Source organism: Canis aureus, chromosome X, assembly GCF_053574225.1.
Source record: "Canis aureus isolate CA01 chromosome X, VMU_Caureus_v.1.0, whole genome shotgun sequence".
In the NCBI taxonomy this organism is placed as follows: domain Eukaryota; kingdom Metazoa; phylum Chordata; class Mammalia; order Carnivora; family Canidae; genus Canis; species Canis aureus.
In genome coordinates this window covers 118,086,073-118,104,000 of record NC_135649.1, presented here as the reverse complement: position 1 = coordinate 118,104,000, position 17,928 = coordinate 118,086,073, and the positions used below count along the sequence as shown (strand labels likewise).

The 17,928-nt window shown below is 52.3% G+C and overlaps 1 protein-coding gene and 1 long non-coding RNA gene across 4 annotated transcripts in view; both read left to right on the top strand.

Annotated features, from left to right (window-relative positions):
- The window catches only part of TBL1X (transducin beta like 1 X-linked), a 211,967-nt gene that overhangs the window by 161,786 nt on the left and 32,253 nt on the right, over positions 1-17,928 (top strand). The gene's annotated exons all lie outside the window — the stretch shown is intronic.
- On the top strand, positions 28-5,732 carry LOC144308111 (uncharacterized). Its single transcript, XR_013374746.1, has 2 exons — positions 28-2,510; positions 2,758-5,732. It is a non-coding gene; the product is annotated as an uncharacterized LOC144308111 (long non-coding RNA).

The following is a 17,928-nucleotide window of genomic DNA, read 5'->3' as shown; positions in this document are numbered from 1 at the left end:
TAAGAGGCTTGGGTTTCTGTCAGTCGGAAAGTCGTCTGCAGTATGCCACATGCGGAACCATCCACCAAGGACCGAAAGCCCAGGCAGTAGAAGAAGAAGGGCAGATGATGTTCTTACTGAGAAAGCTGAAGGGGAGGGGAAGGTGCTGGGGTTGCCCAATTCCGGGGTGGGATAGGATGCGTGTTCTTTCTTCCCTTGACATTTCTGCCCAGATGAGATCAGATTGGAGTCAAGGTCAAGAGCAGTTGGGATAGATGTGGAAATGGGCATCGAAGGGCTGGTGTGTGTTCATTCATTGTGTGTTCATTGTGTGAACCGCTCAGATTTAAGACCACTGATGTGCTGAGCTCCTAAACCCCCCCCCCCACCACCACCACCACCACGGGCCCTTGGCAATATCCCAAAACATAGGGATGGTTCTGGTCTCTTCCAACACTTTTGATGATGACCAAAAAGTTACTTTATGATAAGCAGTGAACAGGCCAGAAATGTGCTGCCTGTCGGCAGAATGGACCTTGTGGGTGGCAGCTGGGATCCGCAGGGGGTGGGAAGGGGACTGACGAGCGCCCGGGGCCCGGGGTCTGGCCTGGCTTTGTCACAGGACAAAGGCAGCCCTCTGAGGAGGCCTTAGACGCCTCTGCGCCTGGATTCCCACGTTGGCAGTGTCGCCGCTGCCCCACCCAGGGCAGCCTCAGCACAGTTCGGAGGCTTGCTTGTGGGTACCTTTTTAACTTCTCAACACTCTGAATTCCTTTTTAATTAACATTGTTAGATTTTTTAATTAATTTCCAAAGGAGTATTGTCTTTCAGCTTTGAAAGCTTTAAAATAGTTCATTTAAGATGTACAAATGACATCGATGAAAAACATCCTTGTAGCCCTGTATGTGCCCTTCCAGGGCCCGAGGGACGCCTGCCTCGGCCTCTCTGGCGCCGTCCGCCCCGTCATGGGGGTGGCAGTGGCCCCTCCTGGGCTCGGGCTTTGTGTGTGTGCGCTTCCTGCGCCCACGAAGTCCTTTGAGCAGCAGGCCGGGCAGGCAGCGTGAGCACAGGTGCTCGGCCCGGCGTGTCCGCTGCCAGCCAGAGGCCTGGGCCACCGCGCTGCTCGTTGGCTGTGCCAGCCGCCCAGCCTCCGCCGTCACACGCCTCCTCCCCGGGTTTCTCCCTCTGTCCACACTTGTCCCCGTTTCTCCTTTGCTCGGTCTCCCTTCCGGGACAGTTTCCTTCCGGAACAAGCCCTCCTGGATGCAGAACCAGCCCTCCTGGATGCGGACCTCAGCAGACCCCACCCAGCCCCCTGTTGACTCTGATCCCCGTGGCAGCTGCAGTGACCCCGTCTCCAAATAATGTCACTCTGAGGTGTACTGGCACTTAGGCTTCAACTTAGGTATTTGGGGCAGGACACGGTCTGACCCATACAGTATGCACAAGACTACTGCTCTCTCTCTCTCTTTGTTTTTAAGATTTTATTGATTTATTCGTGAGAGAGGCAGAGACATAGGCAGAGGGAGAAGCGGGCTCACTGCGGGGAGCCCGATGCGGGACTCGATCCCAGGCTCTGACCTTTGAACAAGCTATTGCCCCACTGGAGCCTCTTCTCCTCTGCCAAAAAAAAAGAAAAAAGTTAGCTTGGGCAAGAGTGATGGAGTACACGGGACTCGTGGCACGTTACAAGCACACACCTCTGCCGCCCGCATATGTGTCCCTGGGGGCCCCAGCGAGCGATTTTCATGGGAAGCGCACAGTCTTTCTGCACATCTAGTAGATCATTGGGATCGGCCGTTGCCAGATATGGTGTGAGAGTGGTGAAATGTGTCCGACCTCAGCCCGTGAGTCTGGGGAGTACGTCGCGCGGCTCTGGTACCTCCCTCACCGGGAAGTCGGGGAGCTCGCCACCTGCAGCACGGATGCGGCCCTGCGGCCAGCTGACAGGCACCCAGAGCTGCTTGCTCCCCTGTGGACTTCCAGCCTTGAATTCGAGGCTCCTTTCTTTTAAAACCCCTCTGCACAGAGATAGGATGAAGGCAAAATACAGTCAAAATGTTTGAAGAAATCACAGGCTGAGGTTCAGGATGAATAAATGATGTGAAAACTTTGTGCGTGGCCTGGGGAGAGGGCTCCGGGCGGGCTGGTCCCCAGGGCCCGGGCGATGGGGCCGGAGCACCGCTGGCCTCTGAATAAACAGCCAGCATCGCTGCCCCAGAAAGGCCGCACTTCCTTTTCTCGGGTTTGTTTACATCTGGCTCCTGTTTGTTGCTAAAGCTTCTGTAACCAGACAACTGAGGAGGGGCGTCGGGGGACAGGAGGACAGAGTTTCACCTCTGAGCATCTTGCATCCCTGAACTTCTGCCCTGTTTGTGGGAATCCTTGCATAGGGCCCCACCTGTCGCGGACAGACGGACCTTGTCAAGGAAGCTCTGCTTGAGCTTCCAGCTAAGGACTGTGTGAGCCCTGGACTGGACCGGAGGCCCCCACGAGGACGTGGTCACAAGCAGGCAGAGAAGAAATACCAGGTGTTCTTTTGGGGTCGTTTTCTATGTTTTCTCAAATCCTGAAGTTTCAGTTAAGCACCTAGTTATTGAGCACCCACCCAGGGCAAAGAGCATCGTCTCAGCCTGTCAGTGTCTCCCTTCTGGCTTTGCGGGGAAGGGAGGTACCGGGAAAATGTGTCCCTTGACCGCGCCTCCCCTTCGGGCATCTCTGTTCTCTGCCCAGCTTGCCTAGAGCAAGTCATTGAAACGAAGCCCTGTGTTACCGCAGGTGATCCATTCCTCAACGCCTCCCAATCTGGCTTTCTCTACCAGAAGGTTCTCTGCTGCCAGGTGTTGTATAGCAGGCCCCACCCTTATACCCTGTGTGGAAGAGGGGGCTGTGGAGCAGGGAGGGAGGACGTGGGCAGGGGATGGCCTCGCGTGAGGAAGATGCTGTTTCTCTGGTCCGTGCGCTCTTTGAAGCCTCTCCGGCCAGGGCCAGCCCCACCAGGTCCCAGCTCACCATCCCATGTGCAGGGACAGCAGGTTCCTGGACCCCTACCCAGGGGTTGCTGGTCCTGGCCAGCTGAGCTGGAGGCGAGCCTGCCTTCTGCGCGCTGAGCCAGCAGGTGCCGTTCCCGGCCGTCCTGTCCCAGCACCTTCTGTCTTCATCCCGTCCCCGTGTCCTGTGCGTCGGTGAAGATGCTGCATCCCCAGAGGAGGGTTTCTGTCCTCGAGAGAGCGGGGAGGCAGTGCGTTGAAGATGACCCGCTGCTGGGGGGACAATCCAGGTCGCCTGTCTTCAGACCTGGGAGAGAAGCTCAGAAACGGGCCGGCTTCATTCCTCCGCTCGCAGGCTGCAGAATTGAGGTCATCGCGGTTCGGGTCCGGCCTTCACCGGAAACGAAGAGGCAGGTTCCACGCCCAGAGGTGCATCCCGCCACCTGCTGGGAAGGGGCGATTCTCTCGTTGCCGTCGTTGGGTGAGGCGGGCGCCGGGCATCCGAGCCCTGGGCAGGTGCCGTCGGTCGGTGGGCAGCGCTGGGGGCGCAGCGGGAACGGGCCGGGGTGCCCGGGCTGCCTCGGGCCCTGAGGGGTAGGGCTTTGTCGTCGGTCCCCGCCGCTGCCGGGCCGTTGGTGGAGAAGCAGGTGGTGGCGGGCGCTCCCCGACCCAGGGCCGGGAGGAGCCGGGAGAAGCCCGGGGCATGGGTTCCAGGCCGCGGGGGTCTCCGCGAGCAGCTCCTGCAGGTGCTGCCGAACCGGGAGTGCTTTGCCCCGCTGGCGCGGAATGTGGTTGGAGGCGGACGCCCCTTCCCACGCTGTATGAAAAGTGGGGAAATCACTGAGCCCCTGCAGCCGCAGCGTTTCCTCCGGGGCTTCATCGCAAACTCGGGACTGTGAAGGAGCGGTTTCCTCCCAGATCCGACCGCGGAGGGGTTCGGTGGACGCTGGCGTTGCTGGAGCAAGGGGACCCCCTACCCCGGGGGGAGCCGCCTGGGCTGGCCCGGAAAGAGCCGAAATGCCTGGGTTTGGCAGGTTTGTGCCGAAGGTGAGAATCTGTGGTATCACGTGCTGTCCGCAAGGCTAGCTCCGTGGCTCAGGAGCGGAGACGGCCAGCGCCCCGCTTGCCTCCAGAGAGCAGAGGCGCGCCGGGCGTCTGGAGCCAGATCTCCCACGATCGTTAGGTGGTGCCCAAACTGGTTCCGTGGTCCCAGGCGGCAGTCCCGGAGAAGGCACATCTCCCCCTTCCTCGTGCGACGGGACTCGTTCTCCACCTCTCCCTCCCCCGTCACGTGTTGCATCTGTTTTTCAGTGAAGGTGTAATTTCCGTGCAGCAAAACTCACCCTTGGAAGACTACAGGCTTAGAGCTTTTGCCAAATGCATATCCAGTCCCGTAACCACCAGTGCCATCGAGACAGGAGAAAAGCCCATCACCCCAAAGAGTCCCGGGCTGGGGAGAGAGACCTGTTGCCTGTCCACGTACTTCTGCCCTCGCAGAGCTTGGTGGCCGTGGCCTGGGACAGCGTGCAGCCCTCGGAGCCTGGCTGCTTTCGCTCAGCACCGTGCCTCTGAGGTCCATTTGTGCTGTTGGATGCGTCGGTCGCTGGTTCTTTGTTGCTAACTAATATTCCATTTTAAGAATGAGTAGCCATTGGCTTGGGCATTCTCCCATTGAGGAGCATTTGAGTTGTTCCCAGGTTTTGATGATGACAACTGCAGCTACTGAGAAACGTCTGCGTACTGTGTGTTTTTCTCTGTGTGATCTGTGTGATCGTAGGCTTTCATTTCTCTTGGGTAGGAATCTAGGCATGAGATCACTGGCTCGTGTAACTCGTGTGGGCTGAAGGTCATTGGAAGCCCCCGCATCCTTTTCAGGGTCAGTGGCAGCGAGGCACTCCTAAACATCGGTGGTTCTGTAGATTTGATTGGAGTAGCAGCGTGGATTGGTGCCTGTCCGCAGGGCTTACTGGAAAGTAGGTAAAAGGACGTCAGCCCCGGCAGATACATCTGCAGGATCCCGATGAAGTTTTACACTTCCTCTTTGGGTTTAAAATTAGCCTTCCTGAACCTGTTTGGGGCCGTGGTTTCCGCCAGTGAGTGACCAGATCGCCCGGATCTTTTTTTTTTTTTTAAGATTTTATTTATTTATTCATAGAGACACAGAGAGAGAGAGAGAGAGAGAGAGAGAGAGGCAGAGACACAGGCAGAGGGAGAAGGGAGCCCGACGTGGGACTCGATCCCGGGTCTCCGGGATCACGCCCTGGACCAAAGGCAGGCGCTAAACCCCTGAGCCACCCGGGCTGCCCAGATCGCCCGGATCTAAGTGAGGGAGCATCCACAGCGCACACCTTCTCCCTCCTCAGCAGTGCAGCTTCAGGCATGGAAATAGGCCACCGTGCAGCCTGGCCGGCCCTCCAGGGGACCCGACTGGGCGCGGGGCTGGACACGCGTCCCCCTGTGCGGGCTCCCAGGCACAAACACCATTCCTGCACGCGGGGCCCCCGAGACTCTGCTCGCGGCCGAGCTCAGGCACCTCGGGTGCTCGGGGGGCTCCCCACCTTGAGGTTGACCCATGCCAACAGCCCGCAGAGGACAGACGGATGCTCCTAAAACCGCTCCATGATCGGTGGTGGTTCCACTGGCGGAAAAGAAACAAAGGCGAGAAATTGTTTTGTCGGGTGCGGTGTGGGTATGTTACCAAGTTGTGCGGCCCCGAGGGCTGTCGTTCCAGACATTTCAGGTAATAAAAGGCGCTTATCGTTATGGTAGATGGTAAAAATTGATTTATCATATATCACAAATCAGCAGGATGATGAACTTCTTTTTTTATTGGGAACGGTTTCAAGTATGATGGAAAACTCTTTCTACACAGAACTTCTGATTTGTTGTGGAGAGGCCGATTTATTATACATATTTATTGCCTCTATTAACATCACAAAACATGCATTATTCAGAGAGGAACATTGGCAGTTTCCTAAAATGAAAATCTACGTCTTAGACAGCTTCTGTTTTCCTAAAGAGCCTTATCCACACACGCGTTGACTAGCTACATAGAATTAGGCCTGTTTCCTTTGATTTACGTAATAAACACATAGTTCCAGATCACGTCTCCTCCTTGGATGGTTCTGGATTATCTGTCATCCAGGAGGATAGTGAAATATTACATATTCGGGCTTTCAAGGTTCACAGCAGGACCTAGATATCATTCCGCCTTCATCTCGGGGAGCTTCTAGGCCAGACAAATGGGAAAGATTTCCTTGCCAGGTGGCAAGCACCCCTTTGTTCCCTGCGATGCCCATATACGATGTCCATGTGGTTAGGACCTGAGAGGAGAGTGTGTAAGGCTTAGGCGGGATTTTGTCTGCACAGCGAGCTCTGGCACAAAGCTAAAGATTGTTCTGTTCTAAACACAGAGAGCTTTTACTTTCTGGAAAGATTACTGAGCAGTTTAAAAATCACGCATGTGTATACGGCCACTTCCTGGAGCAGGTGGGGAAAGAAGCGCGTGTGGGTAAGAGAGTGTGCCTGGCTATGCTGGGTGAGCTAGGGGAGGTCCCTGTAGGGTGCTGATGGGGTGGGTCTCCTCTTTGGGGAGGGTGCCCACAGCAACTTGCCCACTGTTTGCTCAGAAACCTTAGATAGAGGGTACAGAAGGCCCCCAGAAACAACACCGGGTGACCTGGGGCCTGTAAAATGGCACTTTTGAAAGCCAGCCCACCTAGATTCAAGAAGGTTTCCTTGGAAGGGGCACCTGAGGGGCTCAGTCGGTGAAGCATCTGCATTTGGCTCAGGTGGTGATCCCCGGGTCCTGAGATCAAGCCCTGTGTCGGGCTCCCTGCTTAGTGGGAAGTCAGCTTCCCTGTACCTCTCCCCTGCTCCTGCTCGCTCACTGTGTCTCAAGTAATTAAATAAAATCTTTAAAAAAAATAAATAGAAAGAAGGGTTCTTGGGAATTGTAGTCCATCAGTAGAAGACACTTCTCCGAGGCCCTGCTTCCTGAGCCAGGAGCTGTCAGTTATGTCAAAAGTCTGGCTCTTGCTTAATTTTTTTTCCTGTCTTCCTCTTCCTCTGGCTTCTTGCTTAATTTTTTTTACTGTCTCTGCCTGGTTAAAGACAGCGAGCAGTTTGTATGGAAGGTCACTCCTGTCCCTGTTCACCATCGCAGATCTGTGAGCAGCTATAGCAGGAGGGGTGTTGGAGAACGTAATGGACAGGCATGCTCCCCTTCCTGCAGAGATAAGCTGCTGCCTTGAGGGGTACAGTAGAAAGTGCCTTCAGAAAATCACAGTGGAGACAAACCCCAGGGTCCACGGTGGATGAACAGATAAACAAAATATGCTGCATCCGTACAAGCAAATGTCGTTCAGCCTTACAAAAGGAGGGACATTCAGACGCGGGCTACTGCGTGGACGAACTTTGAGGGCCTGATGCTGAATGACATAAGCCAGACCCACAAGGCTCTGCTGACGTGAGGCACCTGGAGTCGTCAAGTTCACAGAGACACAAAAGTAGAACAGAGGTTTCGGGGCTCAGAGGGCGGAATGAGGACTAGTGTTGAGTGGGGCAGAGTTTCTGTCTGGGAAGATGAGAGTTCTGTCTGGAAGATGAGAGCATGGTGGTGATGTTTGCACAACAGTGTGAATTACTTAATGCCACTGACCTGTGCACTTAGAAATGGCTAAAACGGTACATTCTGTGTTACGGGTGTTTCACCACAATAACTCACAGTGTTAGAGGTAAGAAGTTTCATGTGTAGACTATTTCAGAGGAAGAGAAGAAAGCACCTGAATTCCACATGGATGTTATTATATTAAAGGACTTTTTTTTTTTTTTAAGATTTTATTTATTTGTGTGAGAGAGAGAGAGAGCAAGAGAGCATGTGAGTAGGGTTGGGGGAGAGGCAGAGGGAGAAGAAGCAGAGTTCCCACTGAGCAAGAATCTTAACTCGGCTTGATCCCAGGACCCGGAGATCATGACCTGAGCCAAAGGCAAGACGCCCAACCTCCTGAGCCACCCAGGTGTCTCTACATTCAAGGGCTTTTTAATAGAACTCTACAGCATTTGGGACAAGTCCTTGGCACACGCAGCATCATTTGTAAGCTAGATTGCTGTCTGATAAAATCCAGTTATTTAAAAAATTAAACAGAAAACAGCAGCCTCATTTGTAATAACAGTATATTGGAAACTCCCCAAATGTGCTTCACTGGATGATCGGCTCTGCAGACTGTAGTTGCATACCCTGGGGTCCCTCTCAGCATTAAAAAGGAATGAACTACGGATATGTGCCACAATGTGGATGAGTCTCCAGAGAAGTGTGCTGGCTAGCACAAGCCAGTATCAGAACAGTACGTGCTGGATGGTCCCATTTGAACTGGAAATGAGAAGACTGTAGCCATGGCTGCTAGGGGTTGGGGTGGCTGTAACTACAAAGGCGTAGTTTGGGGAGTTCTTTTGTGCTGATGGAAAAGTTCTGTCTTGACTGTGGCGATGATCATGCCTATGGACATACAGAATAAAATTATACATGCATAGATTAGACACACGCGCGTGCGAGCAGACACACACGCAGGTCAGAAGGTTTGCAATCTAGCGACAAGTCAATGAGAAGTCATTGTCTTGGTTTTGATACTGTAGTACAGCAAGAGAAGATGCCCCCCGGAGGAAACTCTGGATGAAGCAAACACAGGACTCTACTATTTTTGTGGCTTTCCATGAGTCCATAATAATTTCCAAATTATAAAATAAAAAATAAACCAAAAAATGTAATTTTGCACATCTGTTATCTGCATTTTTGCGTGTGTGTGTGTGTGAGAGAGAGAGAGAGAGTGGTCACTAATACAAAGACAGTCAAGACATTTTAATTAAATGTTGCAGGTCATTAGCCATCCTGTGGGCCCGGGCTCTGATGGGATACTCTTTTGTATAATAGATTTGAGTAACGGCCATATTAATTTGAAAATGGATGGCCATACAAACCTTCTGAGCCTTCTGGAAGCAGAAGAATAATGAAAAATCATCCGAAGGTGAATAGCACTGGTCTCATATCACTCAAATTTTTGCATCCTTGGGAGTTCAGCCAACGCGGGTGGACGTTGTACACTGCGCCCACCTCCTCCTGGGGAATTATCACAGGAAAGAATTCTGCTTTCGACTGGGGCTGTAGACACTGGGCAGCCTGCATTTTTACTGCAGATAAAAGCCTATGCGTGGCTTCTTCCCCACTCCTTTTCAAGTGAGTCTTAAAATGGTTTTGAAATAGCCCCCCTTATGGGGGCACCTGGCTGGCTCCATCAGTGGAGTGTGCGGCTCTTGATCTTGGGGTTGTAAGTTCGAGTGGGTATAGAGATTACTTCAAAATAAAATCCTTTAAAAAAGTAAAATGGGGAAGGGCAAGGAAAAAAAGGCCCCCTTACGATATTCAGCTCAAAGGATTCTATAACATGGATGTGGTCAGCCTAAGAGCGGTGGGCAGGTTTGAGGGTCTTATTCCATGGAGATACTCTGGCTGACTGCACATAACGCATTATCCAGAGGCTTCCAGCCTATTCATTACGGTCAGGGTTCTCAAGCACTCTGGACACTTGGGGCTGGGTCATTCTTTGTCCTCTGGGGCTGCCTGGTATGATAGGATGTTGAGCAACAACCTGGCCTCCATCCGTTAAATGCCAACAACACTCCTCCTCCCCTGTGTTGTCACAGCCAAAGATGTCTCTGGACTTTCCCAGATGTACCCTGGAGGGTGAAACCACCCCCAGTTGATAAGCACTGATGCAGATCCTTTAGTATAGGATGTTTTTCCTCCACTGGTTTTTTAGTAAATGGAGTTTTAATGGGATTCTGTTTCTTCACACTTTATCTTCTTGGGCTACGTTTTGATTCCTTTTGCTGCAGAACTCAAATAGACTTTAACAATGAGCAAAATGCAGTCTTCATTTTTATTAAAATTTTCCAGGGTATTTTTCCCCTCTAGGAAGGCGGAAGTCTGCCAAAGCATTCACCAGCAGATAATAAAATAATTGGGAGTAGCAGACTTTCCATCTGATTTTTTTAAAAAAACAAAAATTTTTCTTGGCTTCTAGCAAGGAGGTTAGATAATCAGGGACAGGGCGCTACTCTCAATATTTGTGAATAATTTTGTCGACAAAGGTGATTAAGCAGCTTTGCCCACCACCATTGGAGCCCCTGACAAATCACCCGGTAGGTTGCACTGTGTTTCCAAAGACCACTTCATGCCTTCTTATGCAAGACGCGTTTCCACAGATTGGGGAAATCATTTTAAAATGGTTCAGCTGTCTTAATTTAAACAAAAGTTCAGGGCTTGTTGTTCAGCTGAGTCTCTAAAAATGTATTTTGACTGAACTGGCCCCTTTTCCTGGCTAATGTGTGTCCCTGTTTAAAAAGAGGAGTTTTATGAAACAGTAAAGGCAAGCATTTCTCTGAGATATTGGTAGTCTTTGCTTTAGAAATAATAAAGGAAAGCATTACTTTCATCACATAATAAATAAGGAGGATCTGAATCATGTGTCCATATTACTACCGGGTAAAAAGAACCTTCGAAGTCCTGTGGAACAATAACAAGACACGCCTTCCTATCTCCCACAGACATAAGCAGCGTATTTGTGATGGGGTGTCAGGACCCCCCAGGAGCACCTTCAGATTCTATGGTTTGCTGAAAGAATTCACAGGACTTAGTAATGGTTATACTCACAGTTAATTACAGCAAAAAGATGTGGATCATAAGGGACAGCACACTTCGTGGTTCACAGTAGTGTGTGTTGTATATTTGGAAGTCGCTAGGGGAGTGAATCGTCGGTGTTCTCGCCACACCAGGTACGTGTAACTCTGTGGGGTGATGGAGTCCTAACTCACTGGATCCTGGTGATCATTTCACAACATATGTGGCTATGAGAGCATCACGTCGTACACCTGAAACAGACGCGATGTTGTCGTATGCCACTCCTGCCTCCATAAAGCTGAGGGGAGAAAGAAGCAATGAACATCGGCGTGGACGGGTGTGCCGTCCCCATGGACGTACGCGATGGCACCTCCTTCCCCCAGCAGCACGGACTGTCACACATGGCAAGTGTCCTAACCACCCGAGCTTTGGCATCCAGTGTTTCCATGGAGCATCCATCCTATAGGCCCGCAGCATCCGCTCAGGGACACCGGAAACTTGAGAAGCTGTGTGGCTGCCACTGCCACAGTCCCAAAGTTTAAATCTGGCTTGTGGTTGCTTATTTCTCATCTGTGCATTTGTGTGTATGTTGTACTTAAAAAATCAACAACAGGGCGCCTGGATAGCTCAGTCGGTTAAATGTCTGCCTTTAGCTCAGCTCATGATCCTGGGGTTCTGGGATCGAGTCCCACATTGGGGCTCCCTTTTCAGCAGGGAGCCTGATTCTCCCTTTGCCGCCCCCACCCCATGAATAAATAAAATCTTCAAACAAAGAAACTGAAAACCGTTGGGGTGAGTAAGTAGCTGGAGAATGTGATACCCATGCCTTTCATTTAGAAAAGAATAAAACATTCCCCTCGCTGGCTTTGTGGCATCAATAATTCACACTCCTCCACTGAATAAGCATATCCGTGTTCCCTTTGCACAATACACGGTGTGGGGCGCCCATCCTCAGTTCACGCTCCCGTGCACGTGAACGGTTTCCTTACAGACCCTCTCGTGGTGGTGCTCGTCGCACCCGAGCTCGTCTTCATTCTGAACGGGTGTAATGTCCTGAGCCGTTGTTTTGGTTCGATTGTGATTCCGCTTAGAGTGACCAGATGGATCGTGAAGCTGCTCTTCCCCGTGTCCCGGACGGTCCCATCCACCGCGGCCACCCCGGTTCCCGGGCAATTGCAGTTGCACGATCTTTCCTGAGTTTACTGTCCTAACCTGCGTGTGTGAACGCTAAGATGCAAGACCGCCCATTCTCGCGCTTCCTGATCGGTTAGAGGGCAGAAAGCATCGGAATGGAAACCGCGTCGTCGTTTATAAGTTGTTTAAAGATGGGTCTGGCTCGATCGGCCAAACCATTCCGTCGGCATTAACATCAAGAAAACTAGCGATTGTGGGGAAGATGCCTCTGGCGTGGAGGCTTCCTGCTTCCACGGTTGGTGACGGCGCGAAGTCCCCGATGGCGCAAGTTCCCTTTTCAGCGAAGACGCCGCGGGCCCTTGCGAGGTGCCTGTCTCCCCGCGACTACAGCTGGGCCGCCCGCTCCCCGGGCCTGAAGAGCGGCCAGCGGTCGCGTATTTTATTTCCTGCCAACTTCCCGCCTCTCCCGTTCCTGCTTCCAGACGGATGAGCACGTCGTCTGGGCTGTCGGGCGCGACCGTGTCCCTGTCCTCCCACGTGACCGTGTGTTTCTTCACTGGTGCCTTCCCTACCCGCTCCATAAATGCCACGGCCCCCGAGGACGTCCTTCTTTCCCCCCCACGTCATGTCTGAGGTCAATTGGCTGCCTTTTCCCCCAGCCCAGGGGCCCACCCAGCCCCTCCGGTGCCTTCCAGACTGTTTTGGGTGCATAGCTCCCAGGCATTCCTTAATGGAAAATCCCACTGAGCCCCAGTGGCTCAGCGGTGTAGCGCCGCCTGCAGCCCAGGGCGTGATCCTGGAGACCCCGGATCGAGTCCCACGTCGGGCTCCCTGCATGGAGCCTGCTTCTCCCTCTGCCTGCGTCTCTGCCCCCCCCCCCTGTCTCTATGAATAAATAAATAATCTTAAAAAAAAATCCCACTTCCTACCATTGCCATTTCCTGACCCCTGACCACCCCCATCGAACGAACAACTCCACCTTTTCTGTAACCTTCCAGAGTATCTTTCCTCTTACCTCCGTTTTCATTTTTCACCCACTGTCCACCAGCCAGGCACTCCTCATATCTTGCCAGGGCTGTTTCCGTTGTCACGGCTTTGCCATAGTCACGGAGCTAACATTTATTGAGCACCTACGGTGTGCCACGCACGATTCTAAGGACATGACGAATAAAACCATTAACCCGTCGGAAGCAGATACAGCTGCATTTACGTGTCCAACGGGAAAGCCCAGGCCTGGAGTGGACATTGACCTGCTCAAGTCCCGTCGCTGGAAGTCCTAGAGCTAGGATTCAGAGCGGGCCACCGGGCTCCAGAATCCTCCTCTTTTATTTTATTTTATTTTTTCAAAAGATTTTATTTGTTTATTCATGAGAGACACAAGCAGAGGGAGAAGCAGGCTCCATGCAGGGAGCCCAATGTGGGACTCAATCCCAGGATCCTGGGATCACGTCCTGAGCTGAAGGCTCAACCACTGAGCCACGCAGGTGTTTTGAATCTTCCTCTTTTAAACAGTTCTTCTTGGTTCTGTTAAGTGTGATCATCGATTCACTTTCTGACCTGAAACTCTGCCTTCCTGGAATGGACCCCACTCAGCCCGGACCCTTTGTCATTTTTGTATGTTGCTGAATGTGGTCTGTTTATACCGTGTTTGATACATTCGCGTTTATCTTACTGGGAGAAACTGGGGTGTCCTGTACCTTTTTTAATGTCCTTGTCAGTTGTGGGTATCAGGCTTTGCTGGCCTCATCAAACAAGTTGACCGACCCAGAATTGCTTTCCTGGGGACCTTTTGGCCCTATTCCTGAGGCCAGATCTCTCCTCTGGATCCGGGTGGAAGGAATTTTCTTTCAAGTTTAGATACTTTTGTGTCTGTCGCAGCTCTTTGTGCCGTCTTTATAGGAGAGAAGCAGCCTTTACATGAGATTTAGTGTGCAGGCCCCTGTGCAGGCCTCTTAGCGGAATGTGGGGCCCTCCCCCCGTACCTGTAACCCAGAGTGTGTGCCCAGTGCATGTTCTTCACGTCTTTCTCCCTTGGCAAGTGTCTGTGGCCCTCCATGTCTCAGTGCGTGTTTGCCAGCCTCAGCTGTGTGTATCCCATCTGTAGCATGTTGGGCACATTTTATTAAAATTGATGAGTATTTTTCATAAGTTGAAACAGTTCCTTAGATGTGCCAGGCAGTTGGATTTGCACGATATACACGAAAATAAATGACTTAGATACTAAGATGTTTGTCCCTGTGCTACCTCAACTGACTGGGGTACTGTCAGAGGGTGTGGGTGCCAACAGGGAGGCCTCGCCGTCCTGGGATAGAGCAGCCGTCGTGGTCTTCATGCCCTGGAATCTCCCGAGGGTTGTCCTTTGCGTGGTGGCACCGTGCTAGGTGCTAGGGTGGGAAGGGCAGACGAGAAGAGGGAGCCTTCCCCCTCCTCCTCGCCTAGGAGGGCCATCTGTTGGAGGCTGCTAAGTGTAACATTGCAAGTGTGTGCGGAGGGAGCTCGACCCCCTGACAGGGCACAGAGAGGAGGTGGCGTGGAGCTGGGTCTTGAGCTAGGATTTTTCAAGCAAGTCAAGGGACAGAACGTTGCGAGCCCAATCCAGAAGGTGGGTCAAGGAAGGCCCTGAGACTTAGCAGAGGGTTCAGGGAGTAGGAGCCACCTTGGTGAGAGGGACAAGAAAATACTGGGAGGTTGGGCTGGCCACACGTTCGTGGCAGGTGGAAACACTCGAGCCCTGTGCATTTGGAAGCCGTGGATTCCTTTCGTTTGGTTTAACTGAACAAAATTTTGTATTTTATTTAAATTCAGTTAATTAACATACAATGTATTATTGGTTTCAGAGGTAGAGTTCAGTGATTCATCAGCTGCATGTAACACCCAGTGCTCATCACATCACCTGTCCTCACCCAGTGACCCCGTCCCCCCACCTCTGCTCCAGCAAACCTTGGTTTGTCTCCTGAGTTAAGAGTCTCTTAGGATTTCTCTCCCTCCCTGATGTTGTCTTACTGTATTTTCCCTTTCTTCCCCTATGTTCATCTGTTCAGTTTCTTAAATCCTACATATGAGTGATTTTGTATTTGTATTTGTCTTTCTCTGATTGACTTACTTTGCTTCATATAGTTCCATCCATGTCATGAAATCTTGCAAATGGCAAGACTTTACTCTTTGATGGCTGAGTAATATTCCATTGTGTGTCTGTCTGTCTATAACACATCTTCTTTTTCCAGTCATGTTGATTCCTTTTTGAAAGTAAACCCAGAGGTAGTGTGAGTAAAGGATGAGTGAACACGGGAGAATCTACCCAAATGGTGGCTATTGAGACTACTTACCAAGCGGGGGACATGCCTTCTGTTGTGTGAGGTAAAGAAGCGGGGTACAGAATTGTATGATCGCAAGAATTAACATAAAAACTAATTGGCACAGAGAAAGGGGCTGACAGCAGCCGTATCAGGTGTAGAACCAGAACCATGGGAGTTACTTTCTCCGTCTTCCAAATCGCTTTCTCTGTTTTTCCCAAAGTCATACGTTAGTTTTTAAGGTTTAAAAATTTTTAATGCCGCTCTCCATTGTGAACCTCCCCGGCTTGGCCTCCAAGCTCCTACGGTTTGCAGATTTCTGAATGTCGAGTCCCCGGGGTTCAGACTGGCGGGGGCTCTGGTGCCAGCAGGTGGCACGTCTGCGCCTTGCGTTTCTGCACATCCTTCTGGAGGCTTCTGACGCTTCCCACCACAGAGCCCTGTGAACCCGGGCGGGACAGCGGCCTTCCTCGCCAGGCCGCCTCTCCCCAGCCAGTTGTTGGCTCGGGAGGAAGTAGCGACGTTAGTTTATAACCTGACTAATGCCTTCCCCTCCTGGATGTTTCCCATGTTGAGAGGATATTAAAATCTTGGCAGGGCGCGCGGTCTGCAAAAGTCAGAGGCCCGCGCTGTACTCAGCCGCCACCCTTGGGGTCCGGGCCAGATGTTATAAGTGAAACCCTATTTTAACGAGGCCCTTCTGGTATTTCTTTTGGGCGCCATCCAAGACAGTTCCATTTTACACCAAAGTCCATGTTATGGCGGGTCATCTAGAACAGGTCTGCAGCCCATAAAGATGTTCTCGCTGCATGCGGTTTTCTGTGGCAGGATGTCAGAGCAAAAGGAGAGAAAGTGAGGGCTGGGTCTTAAGGATTTTTTTTTTTTAAGTTAAAAAATATCGTGAAGCTGATATGAACACGTGCAGCGATTGAGACTGTAAAATCGAAAAGAATTCTCGACATAGTTTTATGCTTTTCACCATGGGTAATAGGAGAGTTTACATATAAGAATTGCTTCTTGGGCAGAAAACGTAACGCTCCGGTGAGACTCATCCATCACTTCCGAAAAGGGGAAGTGAACCGACAGCAAATGAGCTTCCAGAGATGAGGGTATGTGATTTTTACTCTCCCGCCTTTTGTGTTGACGGCTTCCAGCTCCATGTGCATGTGTCTGGTTTTTCTGCCCCAGCTCCCACGTCCTCACCCTTGGCCTCCCTCCCATCTGTATTTTTTTTTAAGATTTTATTTATTTATTCATGATAGACATCGAAAGAGAGGGAGAGGCAGAGACACGGGCAGAGGGAGAAGCAGGCTCCATCCAGAGAACCCGACGCAGGACTCGATCCCAGGTCTCCAGGATCAGGCCCTGGGCCAAAGGCAGGCGCCAAACCGCTGAGCCACCCAGGGATCCCCCCATCTGTATTTTGATCAGCGCCCGCCCCCCCTTCAGTCACCCCGATCCCGCACTGAGAGGACGGCGGGCAGGGTGCCAGGCAGCTGTGCTCCTGCTGCGGACCCTTTGCGAGCCGGGACACGCGGACCTGCCGCGAGTGGGGATGTTCCAGGCATGTCCGGATTCGGAGATACCGAGGAGGTGCCAGGTCAGCTGGCAGCACATGGTCCTGTTTCACGGTGACTTGTAAGATCCGTGCTCTGGAGCCCGCGAGGTCGGATGGGCGTGCGGTCATTTCCGTTCCGTTGCTGCCCAGCGAGAGGCGCCCCCCCGGGTCCCGGCCTCCGGGAGTTGGGGGGATCCATCCCTCTCCGGGGCGGGAGCCTCTCCTGCTGTGTGGCCGCTCGGGCACCCCTGTGACTTCCGGTCGTCTGGGTTTGGCGGGACACCGCGGTCATCTTAGCCTCTACGCGGACTTTCAGAGGAGAAAGGGACCGGGAGTCGTTTCACTCCGCCTGTTCGCTGGGCGGGTGGCGGGCGGCCCGTGTGGACAGACCCCCTCGCGCCCGGGAAGGGGCCGTGGGCGCGGTGGCCGCCGGCTGGGCTGAACGTGTAGTGCGGATGGCGCGGAGATGGCGAGATGGCCCGCTGCCTCTTTCTCACAAGGCACCATTCGGAATGAGTAGAGGTTTCTTTTTTTCTTTTTCTTTTTCTTTTCCTCTTTTCTTTTTTAAAAGATTTTATTTATTTACTCATGAAGGGGGGGAGGCAGACACAGGCAGGGGGAGAAGCAGGCTCCATGCAGGGAGCCTGACGTGGGACTCGATCCCAGGTCCCCAGGATCACACCCTGGGCTGCAGGCGGCGCTAAACCGCTGGGCCACCCGGGCTGCCCAGAGTGGAGGTTTCTGAGCGGCTTCCAGGGTTCCACAGTGTGTGGTTAAGGGCGCAGACTCGGGACCCACACGGCCACCTCCTCGCTGTGTGCCCTTGGGGGAATCACTGAACTGCTCTGTGACTCAGTTTCCCCATCAGTAACATGGAGGTCATAAGCCTAACTCCTAGGTTGTTGCCACCTCTGAGCTACTGCGTTTATTTTTTTATTTTTATTTTTTTATTTACGATAGTCACACACACACACAGAGAGAGAGAGAGAGGCAGAGGGAGAAGCAGGCTGCAGGCAGGGAGCCAGACATGGGGCTCGATCCCGGGTCTCCAGGATCATGCCGCAGGCTGAAGGCGGCGCTAAACCGCTGCGCCACCTGGGCTGCCCCATAATCGTTTTTAAATCCAGGTATACACACGGCCATACACACATCCTCTTTGGTGCTTTTCTGAACCGTTGCTTGAACGGCAGGCAGAGGTGTTTAAAGACTGTTCTCCTTCTCTTACGCTTGTGCTCAACCCTTAATTCCCGTCCTCCTCCAGCCGTCTTACTCTGAAAGCAGCAAGGACTCAGTTTTGTT